Below are 24757 nucleotides of genomic sequence, written 5' to 3'. Positions count from 1 at the left end.
GAGATTGATTTATGGTATTCATAGGCATGTCTTAGTAAAGTTATTTAGGCTCCAATGTCTTTCTTATGTGTAATAAAAAGTCTTAATTTGACCCTATTTTTGTTAAACCTCCCTGGGTTTGTTGGAGAAAGCCTAACCATCCGGATCCCAAGCAAAAGGCACCCATACCATGAGGGTGGTCTGAAGAGGTACTTGGGCAAGGCCTCACTAAATTTCTCATCATATTTTGAACTTGAAAAGGAAACATTTCACATATTGATGCTAGAATTTATTAATAGATAATATTTTGATAATGAACAACATACAATTATCATTTTGGTTTATATAATATTGTGATAACATACAATATTATGTTTTTTTTATATTTGATGATTTGATACTTTGTCCCATAGTATATGTAAGAAAACACCATATGTATAAGTTGATTCTAATCTTTATAGAATTTAATAAAATGACATTACGGTTTAAAATTTTCAAGTTCTTGAAAAAAAAGGAACTACTATGTAACAAACCAAAAGCTTACATTCACTATGGAAAGAAAATTTCAAGTTTCTATGGAGTATGGTAAATACAACAATTTGATAATTTGTTGTGAGATGAAAAATTCCATGTGAAAAGTAACATGGTGCTACCCTACCTAATTCTTCACCCACAACAACGTTATATGAGCAAGAAAGGTAAAGCATAGAATAATGAGGTGAGAAGTTTTAAGGACTTTCACAAATTACTAGAACATTTTATATACATAGCTTGATTTTAAACCTCTTAAAAAAATATTAAGATAAGAGCCATGTGATAGGTACAAACTAGTTTGGCAAACTTTCATTCATTGCATTAATCTAAACTAGCTTGGTAAAGTTGCATTAATCTATTAGTGAAAAATGGATTCTTTTTTAAGAAAGTGATAGGAGGATATTTATGGTTCAATCACTTGCTCTCTCATTTTTTATTGAAGTCAATGGCTTTTATAGTGGCCATCTACTTTTCATTGTATATTTTTTTATTTCTTCTCATTTAGGTTGAGAACGCATAAGTGTATATTAAACTAATTTATCATGATGACAACTTTTATGTAGCCTATATAGAAGGAAAGATAAAAAATAGCCAATCGTTTTAAAGTTATATTACACTATTCACAAGATTCTTCATTCCTATGTGAAAGAATTAAACTCACCTTTGATCTTGTTTGTTGTTATCAAGTTTAAATTCATGATCTAGCTATGACTCATTCAATACAAAAGAAGTTGATTCTCTCTCTCTCTCTCTCTCTCTCTCTCTCTCTCTCTCTCTCTCTCTCTCCACCGCATAAAACCCATGTTTAAGACACCTCTCTTAGAGATTACCCCTATCCATTTACTAGAATGAATGCTAATTTTGATAATTATTTTCCACTTGGTAAATCCCATTACTCATGAGCGGGGGTTGTATATTCTTGGAATTGGGTGTAAAATCATAGCTTATAGTCAAATGAAGTGTCTTGGGAATAGGGTGGAAAGAAGTGATGGTTAAGCATGATGATTAAGCATAGAGATTAACCTATGTTAGAAATAGCAAATAACCTATGTTAGAAATAGCAAATAACCTATGTTAGATTAACCTATGTTAGAAATAGCAAATAAGCATCCACCACATCAACAATGGAGTGAGCTAGGGTTCATCGATTTTAAGAGTAACAAGTATCCCATGGAGGGAGTTAATTTTGATTTGTTTAGGTGCCTATAAAAGGCTTAAACGATTAATGGTAGAGAAAGAGACTTTTTGGCTATTGCACTAATCTCATGTGCATCTTCTCAAGCTCTTCTATCTTGTGTTAATAATTACCATTAGCTTATCTCCACGCTTAGTCATCATTCTTAATCCACACTTCTTTCCAGCCTAATCTGTGCCAAACCCTATTTCCCAACATGATCACTAGACGTTATCAGTAATCCATGATTCAGCCCTATTTATGCACAAAAATGCAACCTGCATAGATCTTTGTATTTCTCACTCCTATTTAGTAATAACCCTCTTCTCCCCTCTTTACACAAAAATGCAACATGAATAGATCTTTGTGTTTCTCACTCCTCAAGCCATATTCTTGTAAACTAAAAACATAGTCTTATACCCAACACATTGCTGCTATTCAACCTCAACAAAGGACTTGGTTCAATTTGGAAAACAAAACATAAAAAATGTTGGCTAGTTAGTGTAAAAGTGCTACAAAAAAATGAAGATTTCAGCAGCCTCTAAAGAAGTTGATCTAATTACTCTTGATCATCAACAATTCGGTCTACAAGCTACTCACAGCACAAATCTTGAAGCAATTTGATATTGGATGTTAAGAATCAACACTTTCTTCATTTTGTAGCTGTTAACCCATTCTTAGGGTTAACAAGAGCTACCACCACTATTTTACATAAAGGAGTTAAGGTAGATACACCAAAGGATCATACATTCAAGATATGAAGCAATGGTGTCTAAATCTACAATTTGGATGGGTGCCCGTAATGGTGTGACAAAGTATTTATGGAAATTCCCGCTTCGAGAGTATGTGGTAACATGTAAGATGAAGTCCCAAGTGATGTACTTCATGGATATATTACGAGAGTAGTCATTGTAATAGCTGTAAGCCTCTTATGAGCCTAAAGTGCCCAGCTGGCCATAGTTTAAGTGAGTGTGAACACTTATGGCCATGCATATAAGTGAATTTCTCTCATAATACAAGATACTCTCCCATTGTGCAATTGAGTCTTGCTCTTGCTAATCCTCTGGCTAATCTCTCTCCCTAATGCATGCTAGTGAGTGTGTGTGAGTGATGTGAGATGAGAGCAGGGACAAGTATCCGCAATGCAACGTGACAGTGTGACAACACTCGCGGGAGGCGCAATGGAATTGCTTCTCAAGGAGTTGTAGAGCTTGAAGACCTCAAGGGTTACGGGATCAACCATTGGAAAGATCCTCATCATGACAATTGCGGTTCACCAAGTAATCTCTTGTTGGATGTGTTTTAAGCGGGGTTAGGGTGAGCCATAACAGTTGCGGTTCACCAGGTAATCTCTTGTTAAATGTGTTTCAAGATGGGTTAGGGTGAGCCATAACATTATGGTTCATGGTAACCCCCCTTGAAACACATAATCCAACAAGAGATTGCCTAGTGAACCGCAACTGTCATGAGAGGATCTTTCTAATGGCCGAGCTCGTAACCCCTCCAAGCTCTATAACTCCTTGAGAGGCAATTCCACCATGCCTCCCGCGAGCGTTGTCATACCGCTGCATTGCACTACGGGTACTCGTCTCTCCTCTCACCTCACATCACTCACACACACTCACTAGCATATATTAGGGGGAGAGATTAGCAAGAGCAAGACTCAATTACACAATGGGAGAGTATCTTGTATTATGAGAGAAATTCACTTATATACATGTAGGCCATAAGTGTTCACACTCACTTAAACTATGGCCGGCTAGGCATTTTAAGCTCATAAAAGACCTTATGCTATTACAATGACTACTCTTGTAATATATCCATGAAGTATATCACTTGGGACTTCATCCTAAATGCTACCACATGCTCTTGAAGTGGGAATTACTATAATACTCCGTTACACCATTACGGGTGCCCGTCCAAATTGTAGATTTGGACACCATTGCTTCATATCTTGAATGGTTGACCCTTTGGTGCATCTACCTTGACTCCTTGATGTAAGATAATGGTGGTAGCTCTTTTTAACCCTAGGAATGGGTTAACACTCCCTCCTCCTTGATGGCGATCGCATCTTTGTGATCGTATTGAAGTCTTTTGTGTGGGGAGAATTTACAAGCTTGCTAGCTTTGATGTTGATTGATGTGCAATGGTCATTGTTACTCCAGAAGGAATGAGAAAGGTTAGTTAGTAAATGAAAAGGTTAGTGGTTTATTGGGAGTTCCTAGCCGGGTGGGGGGTGGGGTTTTTTGTGAATGATTGCATTTTTATATTTGTGTGAGCATGTTTGTTTTTAAAGGTTATTTGCTCACTTTGTTTTTAGCAATCATAAGCAAGGTTATAGTTGATTTGTGTTAGTGGGGACACTAAGAGATGTTAATAATGGGAGAGAAGAGAGGTAAGGATCCGAAAGAATGTAGACATTATCATTAGAACGAGATGGTGATTCTCAGTTCCTCATTTGATTTATTAAAGCGACATTCATCATTTGAAGAAATTGGCCTTTGATGATGTCCATTTGTGTGGCAAGATTCTTGTCAAATGTTGTTGAGTAGGACATGTTCCTGCATGCTTCCTCCCATGTACTTTTTATGCTTTAATGTATATTTAAGTGCTCTTATGACGTAGATATGCATGAAGTATAAGCAGTAAGTCATATAGGCTCTTATTGAACTGCTCTGGGGTGCTGAAGTAGCCACTTGTTTGCGAGGTTGAAAGAATTACATTAACTTGCAAGGCTCATATAGATATCTTCACTAAGGATTGAATATCATTGACTTGTGAAGATGGTAGCGTCGTTTAGAGAGGTTTCTAATTTGAAGGAAAATTCCAGGCAATGGACTGTACCATTGACCATGCTTTTGCCCACCATGGCTCCCCCATCCAGAGATGTACCTGGAGGTTGTCGATGGTGAGGCTTATGTGCAAATGTCCTCTAGTGTACAAGTATGGATATGTACTCATGGAGCAACTGCTACATTAAGATAGCCAAAAGAATAGTAAGCTATAATCTTAACAAAATATAATGGCTATTGAAGATCCTTGGGAGTTGCTTGTGATATTCTACCACTTCTAGGTAGGCCATATATGTGACTCCCTTGTGTTTGTGTGTTTTTTTTTTACTACCACCTTGCGAGCAACAAGTTCTTGTGGCTACTATCCTTTTTGAGAGAATAGATTCTTATGTCTGCCGCGTAGCTTTTGCACTTATGTTTCACATCCAGAGGGGTGAGAAGAGCATTGTGAGTTTGTCTTTGATGTGCTCATTAGTCTCCTTTACAGACGTGGGAATTGATTCTTGAATTTTTGGCTCGAATGTTGTCGGCAGGGTAGGTAAGACTGCTGGTTGGTTACCATTGGGATTGCTTGAACACACAAGTTCTTATGTAGGTGCTGAATGCACAAGAGTGGTTGATTGACTTTCTTAGTGTTGCTTGGGTTGCCATTCTTGTCAAACTTTAGGTGAAGCTATGGGGATGAAGTCAGCACGGTGAGACTGTCTTCACGTTGTTCGATTTTGGAAACTATCTAATGTTTACCTTCATAATATCCTTGTTTTTGTTGAAGCATGTCCATAGGCACCCATCTTTTATGAACATTATAAATTGGTGGCTGATGCCTTTGGTGCTGAGATTTGTTTCTTTGAACAGGCTTAGGGGACTTTAGATGTGCTTGGGAATCCAAGATTCAGTATTACTTTGGTAGTACCCTTGTGCTTGTAGTATTTTTTTTTAACCCACACTTGTTGACTTGGTGGAGTTCTTTGAGGAACTCGCATAGGATTTTGTGGACGGTGTTGTGGAGTGCTTTTATTTTTCCTTGGCCCCTAAGTGCTGCGTTGAGGAAGAGTCTTTAATGATCGAGACACCCAAACTTGATTGGTGCCTTCATATTAGCCTTGGGATACAAGTAGCTTCTTCTCCACCCACCTTTTGATACCATTAAGATATCTTGATCTTTATTGTCTTGGTGGATTTTTCTTTTTGGTTGCAATGGAAGGTTGTGGGCCCTTTGACACATTGGTTGGCATTGAGGTTGTAGGTTTGAGACTCATGGGTATTTTTGATGATGATGAGGGTAGGGTCTCTTGTGGAGTGGCTGTTGATGATGAGGCTTTCAAGCATGCGGTTGTCTCTTTTGGTGCGGTTTGTCAATGAAGAGACATAGGCTCCAAGGCTTTTTCTTTGAGTTCCTTATTAGAGATAGATGGTTGCACGAGGGGAACTTCTTTAGGAATAGCTATTGATTGCGAGGTTTTTTCATCGAACTTTGTTGTGGTGAGGATGGGGTTGAAGGAGTAGATGCTTTATCGAAGCCAGTTGTTGACGCAAGATGGTAGGTCATTATGTAGAGGGGCTTTTGTGGAAGAGGCTTGTAACGTTTTGCGTTCAGCATCATAGAAATCCATTAGGGTTGGATCCTCTTCCTTGTAGTATGGTATTGTCAACTTTGTGTCATTGACCATCATGATGACCCTATCGTTTGGCAAAGCACAGTGGTGCTTGGGTAGCAATAGTCCATTTATGTCCCAAGATCCTGCTTCCAGACATACTCAACCACAAAAAAACTTACAAGTAAGGGGATTAGTTTCAATATACATTGTATGGAATTCTTTCAGGATGAGCCATGAGTGTGGTTGACCTAACAAATCCCATAACTCGAGGGTCATGAGATTGTGTTGGGTAAAGCTATGCTTGAGCTATGGTGGTTTTATTGGAAAGTTCCAATCTTTCAATAAGATATGTTGGAAGTTCTAGCTTCTCCAAGGTCTCTTCCTCCCGTAAACAATTGTACAATGCCTGCAGGAGTTTTCAAGGTGACTGTTTGCATGGATTCATCAATTGAATACAACGAGTCACGTATCCAAGTTCCACCAAGGATGACATTATACTCAAAGGAATCTAGAGTAACATGGAATTTAAATTCCACATCTCTACTGATTATTTGAGTAGCATAGCTAAAGTAATCAGAAACTTTAATGTTTTGTCCATTGGCTCCTCTTGCAAGACCATTGTCTATAGGAATGTTTTTAGGTTGTCCCAATGACACCCAAGTGTCTATTGTCATGATGTTATGACTAGCGAGGGCTAATCAATTGATACGTGTTTGCGCTTAACATCATTTCTTGTAGGGAAATATAACCATACCATGATAGAATCTTCAAGAGGAACCATGGATGTTTGAGTTTTTGTTTTAGCTTCATATCCCGTTTCGGTTTCATATTCCCATTCACTTTCGTCCACTTTTTGGCTCTCGGTTTTTTCAAGAATACCCAATGTGTACAATGGCACACTTGGTTCATTGATAATTCTAACTGAGTCCTATTTGGAAACTTGTGAATCCTCATGATCCTGTTCTATGGAGCTTTTTATGTCTTGGTATAACTTATGTTTAGCCTTTAAAGATGTAAGTGCAGACGTTATGTTGGCTTCACCCCATGAGTGAAGAGCGTTCCTCCAAATGAGGTTTTAAGAGATTGCTTTAATTTCGTAAGGGATTCATCAAATTCCTTACGTGATTTCTCAACTCCATAATTTGTGCAATCTGTCTCTAATGACTCTTTTGTGGAGAGTATTTATTCCTCTTGAAAGGGGAAGCAATACTCCTCTGAGATTTGTATTTTGGTTCCTTTTTTAGAATTAGCATTATGTGGTTCAATCACAACCAGTGATCTTGTAAGACACTCAACCATGCTAAGCATACTCTCTTGAGCTTACTTTTTACGTTTCGCATATGTCATATGATCATGATTTTAATTTGGGGTAGTTGGGCAGGTTCTAGTTTCTTGGTTGGTCTATTAAGCACACTGAGTGATGAATCATAACTTGTTTCATCCTCACTAAGTGACGTACTAAAACTTGTTTCATCTTCTGACTTTCTTTGGATCGTCAGGTTTTCATTATATTTTCCCATGCGATAAGAACAAACTTTCTTTTGGACTTTTGTATCATGTGTCTTTCATATGGGTTTTGTTGTTTGTGTGGTGGCCTTTGAGGTGGATGCTTCTACATCATGTGTAGCTTTTGGCTCTTTTGGGTTTATGTCCTCCACCACAAGCTCCTTTTCATACGTCTTTCATATGGGTTTTGTCGTTTGTGTGGTGGCCTTTGAGGTGGATGCTTCTACATCATGTGTAGCTTTTGGCTCTTTTGGGTTTATGTCCACTTTTGGGTTTATGTCCTCCACCACAAGCTCCTTTTCCTTGTCCTTTAATTCAACTTTGGTTTGGCTAGTTTGTTGCCCCTTGTTTTTCTTGGATTTAGAAGATTTTGGTTCCTGCTTTAAGCATGTTCTTCTACCCATTTCGCAGTGCTATCTTTTGCATTTTTTTTTACAATCTCTCGTGCCTTAGCTTGTAAGCATGTAAGCACATTTAAGGGTATTGTGGACAATTTCCTATTTTGTACACTTAAAATATTAAGAGTCGTATTTGTGAGATAAGTTGCATTGAAGCAACTTCTCTTGGGAAATCTTGGAACATGTGGTCAATGCCACATCGTTCAGACATGGGTTGTAAAGTGTCACTAACTATGGGCATGGAAGTATTCCAAACTATGCAGTCTGCCACTTTGTGAGGTCCATGACAATAGAAACACTGAAGTGTTTGCTTAACTTCTTCCTGAGCGGTTTCTACCCTTTGGATTGTTTCTATTTGGTGCATAGGAGATGGAGGTTTTAAGTCAAATTTTGATGAATTGGGACACTTTGTGGAATCATGACGAAAGTATTTACAATATATGCAGTACAAAAAGACAGGTGCCTTGTATGCACAATCTTGTATGCACCATGGGGATTGGGATGGTCCTAGTAGTGATTGCACTTAACACAAGGCATTTCGCTCCTCACTTGTAGACGCATTAAGGATGGTTGGTTTTGAAGGAGCTCATCCTCTCTTAGAGATGTCAATTGCAAGATTTTGAGCAAGGTTGCATAGAATTCGGGGAATGAAAATTTCGAGATGAATCTTCCTTTTGCCATTGCTCCACTTGGTTTAGATGAGGAACATCTCGTAGCATGATCAACTTCCATCATGTTATCATCTCAACGTATTACTTCTTTAGAACATTGATCAGTGGATTGGATATAATGATCAAGTTGTGTAAGCTTTTTTTCTGGATTGAAGTGACATGGGGTGCAAAACTCGATGACACTCTTGTTGTTGTCATGGAAAATGGTATTCGGAGGTGCATTTGGGGCATAGATCTCAATGGCTCGAAGATGTCAGCCCCGTTGGGTTCAGTGAGGGTGTCGACCCACGTAGTCCCTTAATCGTTGCCATGTCTGATTGCCTAATTTCTCCTTAATGAGCAAGCACACGTGTCTTTTTTTTCTTTTTATATTTTCTCACAGCAGCCGGTTATAGCCTCATGAGGTCTAGCGCACTCTGTGTTGGGTCAAACGAGTGTCCATTTTTCCTGATTAGCTTAGATGCTACATGCACGTAAACAACCTCTTAGGGATATTTTTTCGAAAAAAGTACATGCTAGTAACTTCAGGTCCTAAAACCCATTTTCCGTCACTGTCTCAATGTGCGCTTTTGCCGCACAGGTGGTAGCTGGGGACTTGCCAGACACCGTATGCGAGCCACGAATGGCTACAAGCATACAACCAGGGAAGGAAGCTCAAACAGAATGCAGAAGGTGTGTCACTCACCGCTTAACTGCCGCCTTGAAGGATTCCTGCGTCGCAGTCGTGAAGAAGGAGCCGCCGTCGCCCGTCGCTCTACCGCCTCTCCGCCGCCGTGCCGCTACACAGTGCTCGATCGCTCTCTCACTCTCTCTCTCTCTCTCTCACTCCCACGCAGAAGAAAAAAACCAAAGAGATAAGGCAAGAGCACTCTTGTATTCACAACACATGAGAATGAGGATTTTAGGGTTACATTTGACTCTTATAGGTGACTTGGCCGTTCACACTTGGGCGCCCATACATGGTCGGCCGACCCTAACCCTTATCCTACTGATATCCAAGGTGCGCCTCTCATCGGCGATCACCCAATCCCTTCATCCTTAACATATGGTGCCGACAAGCCCGGCCCATGACTCAGAATATTTAAATTAATGACGTAAAATATAGTACGTCGCAATGTCCGCCTTGGGTTAACATGCCCCCCTTCCTGATGTAGATTCCGTCCTCGGAAGCTATGGTATGGTAAGCTCGAGAGGGTTGTTGTGGTAGACCGTCTGCAAAACAGGGAAGTAGAGTGAATGTATGCTGGAATTCAAAAGATATAAAGTGATAAATTCAAGCATGTGAGACCACAATGGATGTTGCTATGAGAACTTAGTTTAAGGGTCACATGAGTGAGCTAGTGTAGCAAATTAAGAGGAGTTTAAAATTATTGAAAGGAATTCAAGAGTTAGCAAGGTGTCAAAGGTTAATCAAGGTTTATAACTGGCCTAAGTCAAGGAAAATAACCAAGCTTAATAAATAAACAGATGACCACACTGTGTCTACTCTAAGAACAAGTTAATACCACGCGTCGAGGGACACAAGAAACATCAGAGTTACAGGAGCCTTTTGCCTTTATTTTTATTTTTTTTTAATGCACGTGACAATTTTTACACACAATGGCGACCTTCCTAAGGCAAGACTAACATCGATCCTGGTACCATGTTTAACACAAGGCATTATCCAGGAATCTATTAGCTCACTTTAGGCAAGGCTACCCCCTACCAACCAAGGCATCGGTCTGGAGTAGAATACTCCTCGCCTACCAAGTATCAATAAGGCGATAGGCCAACATTAAAGCACATCATAGACTTGTATTGCCATTTATTGTAGGCTTTTTTTTAAAATCTATTTCTTTTGATCTTTGCTCCTGAATTATAATTTGTCTTGCATCCTTTCGACAAAGGGGTAATAGCTATGTCCTAGAGGTCAACACACACATGGCCAGGTGTCAAACATTAAGATGGTTTGACCCTAGACTTAAGACAATCGTATTCTAAAGATATCATGCTGCCTAGGAATATTTCCAATAAAGTTAAGCTCATTAATGATTTACACTAGCATGCAAGCAACTTCAAAAACTAAGTAGTACATTGACAATTTCCATGTGGTCATGCCTTATAGTTTATGAATTAATTGAATAGTAAAAACGAAAGAGAGTGGGTATGGAATAATTACACCTGTAATTGGAGATCTCCTTGATTTGACGAGACAACTTGCAATTTGATGTAGATATATTTTGATGAACGTTGCGGCAGTCTCAGGACTTGAAAGCGAACCCACCTCAAACTTTTCAACCTGTTCAATCAACTAACAAGCACTATACCTCGAGAGGCACATTAGTGTGAAAATTTCCAAACTTGTTTAAGGAATCTAAACTAGAAAAAACTTGAAAACGCTAACCTACCTACCAGTCACCACACTACTACTGAGGATACGGTAAGAGGATGTTGTAGAGTCTTGGCTCTAGCCCTAAGGCTAAGCCTCTATCCGCATCATCCAAACAAATAAAGTCAACCTCAGTAGTGCCATGAGTTTCATCCGTCCATTCATCATTGTCAGATATTTCCTTTTCATTTTCCCATCCACATAAACTCATCAAAAATGTAACCATGCGAGGATAGTCATCTTGTGGAAGAGGAAAGTATTGGGCTATCGGGGATATGTTCTCTACGGAGTAGGGGTCAGTCATGGTCAATAGGCGAATTAGCCATTCTAATTCCTCAACATTTTCCTCTCTGGCTAGTATATCTATATGATCCCATTCAGTTTCAATTACAGGATAGCACATGTGGAATATCTGAGAAAGGTACAAATGATACCTCTCACCAAAGGTAGGAGTGGATGAAGTGTATGATGATCGGGCATCTGCCATATCTGCAAACACAGATATAGCATCAGTAGGTTTATGACAGGACAATCTAGTTCTTGATTGTATACGGATATTTCTCTTGTTTTTGTGCTCTTGCTCTTTTTACTATTTTTGGTTTTTCTTTTCTTTGTTTGTTTGTTTTTTTTTTTAAATGTATGAAGCTATATATATACATCCCCTTGAATTTGGCAATTACATGGTCAGGGGAGAAGGTTATAAGGAGGAAGCATTAGAATGTCAAGCGTGAGTACATGTTCCCCCTTTCCTTGGGTAGATCATATTATTTGCAATGATGTTGCAGCCTCTTGGAACCAATTTGTCCAGCGGGTCATAGGTTGTGATGTGGGCAGATAGCTTTTTATGACCCTTGTGGCCACATCCAATTGCAGAGATGGTAGTGTACGCTCCCATTGACGAATGGAGGAAATGGTTTCCGATGATACTATTACAAGGGGAGACGTAGACTCATCGGTTTTTTGTTGGGTGTTGGCAAGAGTAGGTGTAGAGCATGTAGAAACTTCTATATCAGCGTGTGCCTGGCATGAGGAGCTAGAAGCTTCATGTGGCTCCCCCTTCCTGAGCTAGGTGGTAATGATCGATATCGTTTGGGAATCCAAACTAACTCTGGAAGAAGTGGTGTGGAGCACTCTGTTACCTTTCCCTTACCACGATCTTGAATTATCGTTGGGGTGGCAACAATTGGTTTGCAAGGTTTTACAGGTGATGTAGAGGGATTCAGCTTATGTTTAGGGACCCAAATCTGGTCATTCCCCTCGTAGTACCCTTGGGCTACTAATAATTTTTTAGGGATCCATCGCGATGTTACATTGCCCTTTCTCGGGTAGGTAGCTGCTTTCCTTTTACGAGGCTTCTTGGTGGCTGAACGAGATTGAGCAGGGGAAGTAGCTGTTAACGAAGCTTTGGGGACCCATTTGTATGTACTCTTTGGCATAGTAAGTGAAGCTTTAGGTACCACCTTGCCTGTTTCCACTCTTGGCATTGAAGCGTTAGAGGGGTGGCCAACAATCGAAGATGGTTTTGCCACTGGACTTTGTGATTTTTCGTTATCTAATATTTGAGTGGATGACTTAGGTGCGGGATTTTGAGCGGTCAGACCTAGTGTTGGTTCTTGCGTTGTGACTTGTCTGGTTGCCCAATCGATATTGCACTTGTTGGTGGCCATCATCCATTTGCGCCCTAAGATTACAGTCCCTTCCATGGTACCAGCAGGCATAACCAAAAAGCTTTGAATTATGGTTCCCTTGTCATAGGCAACCGGAGTGTGCAGAATTCCTGAGACAGGGGTTTTCTTCTTGTTGATTCCTTGAACTTGGATAGAACTCTTGGATAAAGGTGGTTTTCCCAGTTGACACCACACGCCATATGATAGCAAATTATGTTGAGCTCCTGTATCCAATAATGCATTATACAGCACCTCCTCGTAAGGACTCTGTAACTCAATTGGGTATCTTAGAGGTGGGTCAGATTCCAGTGCATCCTCCTCTGCTTCCTCGAAAAATACTTGCGTAATTCCCAAGTTGGCTTCTCGTTGTCGCCTAGCACGCTGTTGACGTTCTTTGGCTTCGACTCTCGCTTGTATCTTTTTAAGCTCAGCTTGTTCTTTAGCTGCCTTCTTTTGATGGATTGCATGTAACTCCTCTTGGCTCAGGGGGTCATAGTATCGTTTGAATTTACTCCCATTAAGGAATCCAATGGTTTCAACTCCGTCGAGAGTCTCCACTCTGATGGTACCTTGCGGGGTAATTTCACATACTCTATATGGTCCCTTACCAGCATATTTGAGCTTCTTCTTTTCGTTTCGCACTCCATACATCAGGACTTTATCCCCAACCTTGATGTCCTTGTCCTTTAGATGGCGATCAAACCATTTTTTCCTTCTATCCTTCTCCACAAGGGCATTGTATACAGCCAATTGTCTTTCTTCATTTAGTCGCTCAAGGATATACAGACGCTCTGCTAAGGGACCATCCCAACCCTCTTGAGTAGCAACACGAAGACTAGGAATGACAAATTCCCACGGCATGACTGCTTCTTGGCCATATACCATTTTGAATGGTGTGCAATTTAATAGCCACTTTGTACGCAGTACGATAGGCCCATAAAGCTGTCGTAAGCTTTAGATCCCAATCCGTGCGATGAGCTTCAACTGTCTTTGTCAAAATAGAGATTAAAGTCTTGTTGGTACTCTCGGCTTGGCCATTCGCTTGCGGATAGTAAGGAGTAGATTTATGATGGGATATCATGAAATTTGTTGTGAGCTCCTTAATCACTTCATTTATAAAATGCGTACCATTGTCGCTCACAAGTTCAAAAGGACAACCGAATCGTGTGATTATATTTTCAAAGAGGAACTTGGCTGTTGTCCTTGCATCTGCCTTACGTGTCGCTTTCGCTTCAGCCCATTTGGTCATATAGTCAGTGGCCACAATAATATAGCGAGATTGTGTGTTTCGGGCCGCTGGACTAATTGGACCTACAAAGTCTAAACCCCACTTTTCAAATGGTTGGTTTACTTTGATCGGATGTAGGGGCATCTGATCTTTCCTCTGGGGTTTCTTGTATCGTTGGCATTCATCGCAACCCTTCACAAAGAGTGATGCATCTTGGAACATAGTGGGCCACCAATACCCTGATTGTAAGATCTTTCGCGTAGTTAAGTCTCCTGAGAAGTGACCACCGGCTACACCCATATGTGCCTCTTGCAAAATGTATAGATACTCATCCTCTCGAGCACAACGCCTAAGAACGTCATCCTTCCCTCTTTTATAAAGAGTCCCGGCTATCAGGCAATAAGGTTCGCATTCTTTGATCAGCTTTCGAGCTAGATCTTTACGAAGCTCCTTGGGTGGAAAGCCATTAACCAAAAAGTTAACAATCTTCTCACTCCATTCAAGCATTGTCTCCACCATGAACAGGGAAGTGTCCGGTAAGTCATCATCAACCCCCGTAGGAGCCTCACCATTAGGTATGCGAGACAAATGATCAGCCATAACATGTTTTTTGCCAGGTCTCACAACAACAGTGAAATCAAACTCAAGAAGAATCAATAGCCATCGTGTGATTCTTCCTGTGGAGCATGGTCTGTTTACCAGATACAGCAATGCTTGATGATCTACATAGAAAACAAACTTGGTAGCAAGGAGGTAATAACAAAATTTCCTTACTGCATATATCATTGCCAACCCTTCTCGCTCCGTAGTGGTGTAGTTCATCTCAGCATCGTTCAACTGGCGACTGGCAAAACTAATGGGGTAGTCTAGCTTGTGTTCTCCAGGTTGAGTCAACACACACCCAATAGCAAAGTTTGATGCATCAATATGCACATGGAAGAGTAAATCCCAGTTAGGCATTCTCAAGATTGGAGCACTCGCCAAGGCCTTCTTTAATATCTCATAGGCACGGTCACATTCTTCGGTCCAAATAAACTCGATGAGAAGCTTATACAATGGTCGAGCTATCTCGGCGAAGAAGAGAATAAACCTTCGATAATAACCAACGTGGCCCATAAAGCGTTGGACTCCCTTGTAGTAGTTGGTGGGTGGGGGTAATTCCAGAATGACCTTGATTTTACTCTCGTTAGTGGAAATCCCATTTTTGGACACTATATGTCCTAAGATAACTCCGTGTTTAACCCAAAATTGGCATTTGAAAGGATTCAAGGAGATGCGATATAATCTACACCTTTCAAATATCTTTCGTAAACACATCAAGTGCTCATCCCAAGAGGAATGAACACAAAGATCATCTAAGAAAGCTTCACAGAAGTCCCTTAGATATTCCTTAAAGGCCGTGTTTATCAATCATTGGAATGTTGCAGGTGCATTGGTCAAGCCAAAAGCCATGACGCGAAAGGCAAACACTCCAAACTCCGTGATAAATGCTGTTTTAGCTTGGTCCTCGACTGCAATTGTGATCTGATTATAACCCGAGTACCCATCTAAAAAGCTATATGCCTCCTTGCCTGCCACTCTTTCAAGCACATGTTCAGAATATGGCAAGGGGTAATGATCCCTTCTGGTGGCTGCATTAACCTTTTTGAGATCAACGCACACTCTGAGTTTCCCATTCTTCTTTGGCACGATGACTATCGGAGAAACCCATTCTGAGTGCTCAATAGGGTATATGAATCCACATTTTACAAGCTTTTCAATTTCCTCTTGTACAATCTTTGCGTACTTAGGATTCATTGGGTAGGGACGTTGCTGGACTGGTTTAGCAGTGCTAATCATTGGAATCGTGTGTTGCACCACCGAGGGTGGAACACCCTTCATATCATGATATGTCCAAGCAAATATGTCCTTGAATTCTTTAAGAAGCTTCGTAAGTGCAGCTTCTTCCGTCTTGGTGAGGTCTTGAGCAATAAAAACTGGTTTAGACTCCTCACTCGGATCTGCTAAGTCTATCTCCTTAACTACGGCAGGGCCATCGTAGACACCGCTACTCCCATTGGTAGGCGTTCGTTGGGCTTTTGTGTAGACTACTTTACGTTCCCCTGTGGTGAATGATTTGAAATGCTCGGGTGCGGGGTGTAAGTCTACTGGTTCTTGTTGTGCCCGGTTTTTTTCTTTTAATTCCGCCTCCTTTTGTTGTTGAGCCAACTCTTGGTTTTGCCGCCTTCTTGCAGTACGACTTAGTTTTGGCTTCTCTTCGATTTCTAATTGGGCGACGTCATGAGGTTGCGGAATACACCACATGACACTTTGGAGGTATTGTCCCCAATTATCCGCTATCTTCCGATGGCTCCTACATAACTAAGCCATTCTGCAGTGGATCTTTCCTTGTTTATTGCAGTGCGTACATTAGCTCGATAGCATTGGCGCTTATGTCTCGTTTTCTTCTTACCAAGTTTTTGATTTTTGTTTCTATCAGATTCGGACTCACTTGGTCGATCTTCACTTTTGGATGAACTGCAGGAGGCCACTGTCCCATGCCTTGAGCACCTTGCTTCCACATTTGGGTGAATATTTGATTCATTTTCCCCATCAGGCTCAGGGTCAGTTTCTTCTTGAGATTCATACTCAGAGTTGCATTGGTCAAAGTCTTTGCTACTTTCAGTGTCGGTGGAGTTTGCCACTTTCTTGCCATCAGGGGTCAAGTGCATAACACCTATCATGTTTATTGGCACTAACGGTGGCATATCTTGCCCCTCAGGTGTTACCCAACTTGTGCCTCTATTTCCCCATGTGTCTATGGTTGCCGCTAGGTGTACCCAATCCACGTTATCCGACTCAGTCATACCCGGTAGGACATCCATGTAAGGAGAATCTTTCCCATCATCAGTCTCTTTTTTGCATGTATAGCAATACCTTAATGGGGCAGAGTGAATAGTGGTATCCGATCGATTATCAATGATAACCTTGCTTCCTAAAGGATGTGCACGACCATTCTCAAGATCAACTCGAATGACAGAGTCCTGGAATTGTAGATAGACATGGTTTTTCGACCAGTCATACACCATTTGTGCTTCCCTCATGAAAGGACGTCCTAAGATCATTTGATATGACATAGGATGCTTGGAGAAATCCATTACAATGAAGGTATGTTTTACCTTGTATCCTAGGACCTTGATCTTAAGGTCCCTTAACATTCCAATAGGTTTAGCTATGGTTCCGTTTGCCATCTTAACCATTATGTTTGTGACTTCGAGGTGAGGCCTTCCCATAGATTCCCAACAGTTTTTAGTCACAATGCTCACTCCAGCACCACCATCAAGGATTCCCTTTAGAGTTAATCCCTTGGTAGTAATGGGGAGGGTGGCATTAGATTCGTCACCTTCAAAGTACTGTCCCAACTTGTTCACAGGTATTTCAACGACCGAATCTTCATCTAGGTTGGGTTGTAGATCCCAATGCTCCCCTTCATCTTGAAGCGTGTCGGGTCTATCCATATTTGCAAATTGTGGTAGCCCCGCCTTTAGTTCTCCATTGAGAAATGCCCGAAGAGCTAAGAATAGCTCAGGATCTCCGTATAATTTGGATATGATCGTGGTTCTGATTTCAGAGGACATGAAATCCATTAGCTTAGACACATTCAACGGTACTTTTCGAGACATCGCCCCTTGACTAGGGACTGGTGAAGATGGAATCACTTCCTCTTCGATGGGGTCAGGCATTCCCTCACTAAACATTCTTTCCAGCAAGAAGGGTGTTTGCCCACTTCCGGATGTCCTATCCTCACTTTCTTCCCGAATGATACTAGGTATAGCTAACGGTTTATGGTTCCTGTGAGGCTGAACTTGCGTAGGAAACACTGTGTCTGGAATTTTGATTTTTCTCGGGTTTGACTCCAGTTCTCTTTGTGTTTCTTCCACCAAATCCCTTAAGTGTTGCACTTGTTCAATCTCCTCAACTGGGTTTGGATAAGTTCCAATCTTTTTCTTGAGGGTTTTTGGCCCACGTGGCTTGTCTTGGGGAGTCTCAGTCAGTTTGGGTGGTCGAGAGGGCATTAACTGACTTGGTTGTGGGACCAAGGAAGTTTCCTTCTGTTTTCCCTTATTTATGTACTCGCTTGATTCTCCTTCATTGAGCTCCCGAGTGGGTTCCTCCCTTAAGGTAGTGGCTTTGGTCCCCATGGTTTCTATTGAATCAGAATCATCTTGAGGATCATTCATATACACGGGGTCGTCTCCTATCCCTATGTTGGTCTTTGAACTGGGCTTGGAGCTCGTGGCATTAAGCGATCTCTTTCGTCGTGTTTTCTTTTTCTTTGTCTGAGCGATTGATGCAGTATCCCTCTCTTCAAGAATGTAGTTTTGATTTTGAAGCATTGACCGTGTAACTACATTCGCGGGTACAACAGGTGTGGTTCCTCGTGCTTGGTTGGTGACCTCAACCAAATTCAATGGCGTAATCTTGGGTGCATTAGGATTATGTGGACATTGAGCGATCAAATGATCTATGCCACAACGATTACATGTAAGTACCGGCATTCCCGATGTGCTCCCTTGATTTGGTTGCATTTGAGTGGCGATCTTCTGTAGCCTATTAGGGCACTCCGCTACACGATGCGGTCCACCACAATCGTAGCATTGAAGAGGTGGTCTCCTCGCCATGGTATTAAGGTTTTTCCCTCTTGTGGCGAGAGCAGCCGCTTGATATACAGGCTTAACTTGCCCGAAATGATCCTCCATGTAGTACTGGGGAATCATTTCAAACGTATCAATCCCATATGGAGCAGTGGGGTCTATCTCCTCTTCATAATCCCCACATGCACTATGTGACTCACAACCCATCTGGTTTACAGGGGTAATCCTTGGATGTGGAGGTTGTGGTCCTAGCACTGGCGGTGGTAATGGCACAGACTGGACTACATTCGGATTCCTTGGAACTATGTGTTGTGACGGTTGCTCGATAGGTTGTGCAGGCATTAGCGCGGGTACTTGAGGTGTGTTTGACCAAGCTAGTGGTGCCTGGTTTGCCAACATTCGCTTAAGTGTTAGGCAATCTTTAGATTGATGGCCATACTTACCACATGCATTGCAATTTCCATTGAATTTGACTCTAAATGTGGGACATTCACTCGTGCTATGTGGTCCTAAGCACACCGAACACCATTGTTGCTCTCTCCTTGGGTACATATGGCTATTCTGAGGAGCTCGATTACCCCTAAAGTATTCTTGGTGGAGAGCCTTAGTAAGGTCACAGACATTTCAGATATCTTGGGCTCCTTGGCAATAGGTTTTACCGTCATTGGCTCGTGCCCAGATACTTGCGAACTAACGGATTTTGTTTCTGAAGACACCTTTTTACCTGCAATCATCAAGTTGTCTTCTAACTGGATTGCATTGGCAGTGACTGCTTCCCACGTTGTAAGACCTCTAATGACTAGGCCATTGTAAATGTCCTCGTGGCGCAATCCTCGGATGAATCTATCGAGGAGTTGGTTGTTATTGAAGCGTTCATCGGGAGTGCAGCGAGAATTTAGATGCTTCAATCGACTTATAAAGTCTCTCACTGACTCCCCTTCCTCGCGTTCAACTTTTTGGAGTTGAGATGCTACTCCCCAAAGCACACCCTCACGTATGTATTCTTTCAAGAACAATCTCTTGAGAGTGGGGTAGTGAGTGCGCTCTTCAACCCTTAAGGTTCGATACCAATCTCCGGCCTTCCCACTTAAGGTTAAGCCTAAGGCTTTACACTTATGCAGCTCATTGTGCTCTTCCAAGGAATCACACACGTGTTCAAAGACTTCAATGTGCTTCCTAACATCCTCGTTACCACTGAAGTTTTGAGTGAGCTTAGCCACTTGTATTGCCTTGCTTCTAGGTTCTCTCTCAGGCATGCCCCGCATGTTTTCTGCAATGGATCGTCCGATCGTCTGAGCAAATGCTGCGAGATCACCTAAGTGAGCAGGCATAGTTGGTGGAAGCACTTCTGGGATAGCCTGGCTGATAGGAATTGGCGTTGGTCTGAGTAGGTTGGCAAATGACGTAGGATATGATATGTGGCTAGGCCTAGCTCCTCTTGGATAAGGGTGGTGATAAGGCGGTCGTGGATCATACGCTATTGGCATACTAAGAGGCGTAGGAGCTACCTGAGCATGAGTAGCGATAGGTACATAGGGTCGATAGGCACTGGCACGCACTGTTGTAGGCACTGTTCCACTAGGTAGCGGTGTCGTACTAACTACAGCGGTAACAGGTGCACTTTCAGCTATGCTCATCATTGGGGTAGGCATTGCGGATTCCCTAATGGAAAGTTGAGCCAAGGTTGGAAAGCTAAAGTTACTACTCGTGGGCTCAACCTGCATTGAGACTCCAGACGAAACAACATATGAAGGGTCTATGGGACTCACCCGCGAGGGAGTCTCCAATTGTGATAGGGTTGGTTGTTTGGCCTTGCCCGTATCCAAAAACCTCATAGGGCCAGTGGAAACTAGGTCCACTCCCCTATTTTGCCTCTCAATTTGGATAATTCTATGAATAACATCACATATCATGTGTTGTTGCTCCTCTAGATTAGTGGCGCTAGATGTAGATCGTAGGACTTCTAACCAACCTACATGGTATGTGTAACCCGTGTATAGGTCCGTTAGAGTCTCTGTGTGTAGATCATATTCCCAATTTTCATTGAGAAATATCCCATCTAGACTTGGTGTGCCAAACGGTTCTCTTGAAGTGGACGCAATGTCACTTCTTATGGATTGGCTTCTAGGGACCTCTACTTTAGGAAGAGTATCGAAAGGTGGTAGCTCAGTAGGGCCCTCATTAAACGAAGTGGGTAGAATATCCACATGGACACTCTTTGGGAGGGTAGGGTCTACATAAGATGTGAATGGCGAATCCACTACCCCTCCTTCTTCATTTACTTCGCTTGTCGCATGTTCAGAGCGTGTAGCTCTACTAAAAGTCTCTATTAGACGACTAAACATGCTAGATCCAGGTTGTGGGGCCCACACTGGCATGTTTTGGCTTGTCTCCTCAGGGTTCTTGGTAGGGTGTCCTTCCATGGCTTCTGAGTCAGAAGATGAGTCACTATCCACTATTCGTGGATCTTGGGTCGCACTCCCTTGGGTCCCAGCCGAAGGCCAAGATGCTAACGTGGAGGGATGGTGTGAGCCTGCGTAGACTGAAACGCTTTCTAGTGGCTCAGACTCCAGCACCCGACCAGAGCGTAGATGCATGTGACGTGGGTACCCTATGTGCGTTGGTAACTACCCTTGAAACTCACACAAGTGGTTTCTTAGGTGTTTCGCACCCCGTTTTTACTTGTTTTTGTGTTGTTTTTAACCCGTTTTTGACCCCCTTACTTACGGTCGAACTTGGACTAGGACGTATGATAGCTCGAAACGAGCGTATCGTTCAAAGGGTCCTAGTGTGCTTTACAGCACCGTGTTCGCCTATCTAGAGCTCATGTAGTCCTCAAAACAGTCCGTTTCCCTTGGGGGGAAGGGGCAAAAGCCTATTTGCTTGTGGAGGAAAGGGTGAGGGCTTTATCCCACATGCTCACTTTACTCCTTGGGGAGTGGGCTACATATAGGGCACAACTTCCCATAAGCTCTCACTTAAAAGAAAGCTATGGAGGCTCACTCTCCTATATATATATATATATCAAAAGATCGAGACCGAGACCGAGGCCGGGGTCGGGGTCGTGGGTCAATTGGGGTTCTTTCTTTTCAAAAAAAATTTCTCCAATTAGAAAATCTTTCCTCTCCACACATTCGGTTCTTTCTTTGAAAATAAAATTTAATTTTTTCTTTTTTATTTTTTATAATTTTTTTAATTTTTTGTTTTCTGTTTTTTTTTGTGAGATAAGTTTTCTAGGGTTTCCTTAGGGTTCAGCCTTGGCCGCGGCGCAGTTCGCACACACAGCACAGATCTAGGGATTCAGAAATCCCTCTCACACGCAGAAACCAGATAACAGAACGCACGCCCACACGCGGAGCGAAAATATAACAAAAGAAACAGGAATACAGAAGACAAATTGCAGAAACAGAGATTGAAAACCACAGAAACACCTCAACAACAAACACACAGTCGCTTTCCTACAGTGGAGATTAAACTTCACGCAGCAGTCGAGCTGCAAACTAGAGCTTGGTGCAGGGCAACTCCCCGGCAGCGGCGCCAAAAATGTGCGCTTTTGCCGCACAGGTCGTAGCTGGGGACTTGCCAGACACCGTATGTGAGCCACGAATGGCTACAAGCATACAACCAGGGAAGGAAGCTCAAACAGAATGCAGAAGGTGTGTCACTCACCGCTTAACTGCCGCCTTGAAGGATTCCTGCGTCGCAATCGTGAAGAAGGAGCCGCCGTCGCCCGCCGCTCTACCGCCTCTCCGCCGCCGCCGTGCCGCTACACAGTGCTCGATCGCTCTCTCACTCTCTCTCTCTCTCTCACTCCCACGCAGAAGAAGGAAACCAAAGAGATAAGGCAAGAGCACTCTTGTATTCACAACACATGAGAATGAGGATTTTAGGGTTACATTTGACTCTTATAGGTGACTTGGCCGTTCACACTTGGGCGCCCATACATGGCCGGCCGACCCTAACCCTTATCCTACTGATATCCAAGGTGCGCCTCTCATCGGCGATCACCCAATCCCTTCATCCTTAACATATGGTGCCGACAAGCCCGGCCCATGACTCAGAATATTTAAATTAATGACGTAAAATATAGTACGTCACAATGTTCGCCTTGGGTTAACACTCAAGATGGATTTTTTTGGGGGGAATTTTTTCCTTGTTTCACAGCACATTTTTGAGGGTGTTCGCGAAGGAATTTGGAAAAGCTTTGTATCAGAGAGTTGTAACATTTTTGGAGTACTACAACTTTGTCTCTCTAAGTCGTTCTTGATTTTATCGTTTAGTCTCTCAAAAAGTAGCCCGAATATGGTTCAAAGTTGTGTTTGCACTGTTTTTTTAAATGATTTTTAGTACTTTTTGGGCTATTTTACCTCGATTTTCGAGTCAAATTTTAAGGCTGCTGGTTGGAGGCCAAAACATTTGATTTTGACTTTGGATGGACCAAATTTGAAGAGCTCGATGTCGGCTTTCCGATGAGCACTACAGCGCCTTCGTCGGGTTCACAGTTTAGCAGATACGAGCCTCCAATCAAGGATGTTTTTTTTTGTCGGCGGACCTCCTTTCACGTTGTGAACTAGCAGGGTGAAGTTCACGGTGTGAACTCCATGGACTTCACTGATTTTATCAAAAATAAATAAATAAATAAACGTGAGACCCTTAGGCCGTAAGACGCTTAGGGCGTGAGAAATGAGACGTGTCTCACATAGATTTTTTTTTTGGGACGCGGACTCAACCATGTGGTTCAATCATAATCAGTGATCTTGTAAGACACTCAACCATGCTAAGCATACTCTCTTGAGCTTGCTTTTTGTGTTCCGCGTATGTTATATGATCATGATTTTCAATTTGGGGTGGTCAGGCAGGTTCTAGGTTCTTGATTGGTCTATTAAGCGCACTGAGTATGAATCATAACTTGTTTCATCCTCACTAAGTGACGTACTAGAACTTGTTTCATCTTTTGACTTTCTTTGGATCCTCGGGTTTTCATTATGTTTTCCCATGCGATAAGAACAAACTTTCTTTTGGACTTTTGTATCATGTGTCTTACATATGGGTTTTGTGGTTTGTGTGGTGGCCTTTGAGGTGGATGCTTCTACATCATGTGTAGCTTTTGGCTCTTTTGGGTTTATGTCCTCCACAAGCTCCTTTTCCCTGTCCTTTAATTCAACTTTGGTTTGGATAGTTTGTTGCCCCTTGTTTTTCTTGGATTTAGAAGGTTTTGGTTCCTTGATTTTAAAGCATATTCTTCTACCCATTTCACAGGGCTATCTTTTGCGTTCTTTTTTACTATCTCTCGTGCCTTGGCTTGTAAGCCTGTAAACACATTTAAGGGTACTCTGGACAATTGCATGTTTTGTACACTTAACATATTAAGAGTTGTATTCTGTGAGAGACAAGCTACATTATTGAAGCAACTTGGCTTGGAAAATCTTGGAACATGTGGTCAATGCCACATCGTTCACACATGGGTTGTAAAGTGTCACTAACTATGGACATGGAAGTATTCCAAACTGTGCAGTCTGCCACTTTGTGAGGTCCATGACAATAGAAACACTGAAGTGTTTGCTTAACTTCTTTCTGAGCGGTTTCTACCCTTTGGATTGTTTCTGTTTGGTGCATAGGAGATGGAGGTTTTAAGTCAAATTTTGATGAATTGGGACACTTTGTAGTATCATGACCAAATTATTTACAATATATACAGTATAGAAAGACAAGTGCCTTGTATGCACAATGGGGATTGGGATGGTTGTAGTAGTGATTGCACTTAACACAAGGCATTTTGCTCCTCTCTTGTAGATGCATTAAGGATGGTTGGTTTTGAAGGAGCTCATCCTCTCTTAGAGATGCCAATTGAAAGATTTTAAGCAAGGTTGCATAGAATTCAGGGAATGAAAATTCCGAGATGAATCTTTCTTTTGCCATTTACAACATTGATCAAATGTTTGTGGATTGGATGTAACAATGATCAAGTTGTGTAAGCTGTTTTTCTTTAAGCCCATCATGAAACATCTCTTTAATTAAGAATCGTTTAATTTTTTCCTTGACTCACATCGTGAGTCTACGAGTTTTATCCGAAGGATAAAGTCTCTAATGGTTTCGTTTGGTTTACGCTCAATTGAATAGAATTCTTGCGCTGTATTCCAATGATCACCTTGTCTTGAAAAGCCATGGATAAAGGCTAACCTCAAGGTTCTAAAGTTTGTCTTGATCG

The sequence above is a fragment of the Cibotium barometz genome, chromosome 15, assembly GCF_041138505.1.
Source record: "Cibotium barometz isolate CiBa-2024 chromosome 15, ASM4113850v1, whole genome shotgun sequence".
NCBI classification, from domain to species: Eukaryota; Viridiplantae; Streptophyta; class Polypodiopsida; order Cyatheales; family Cibotiaceae; genus Cibotium; species Cibotium barometz.
Note: the sequence above shows the minus strand (reverse complement) of the source record.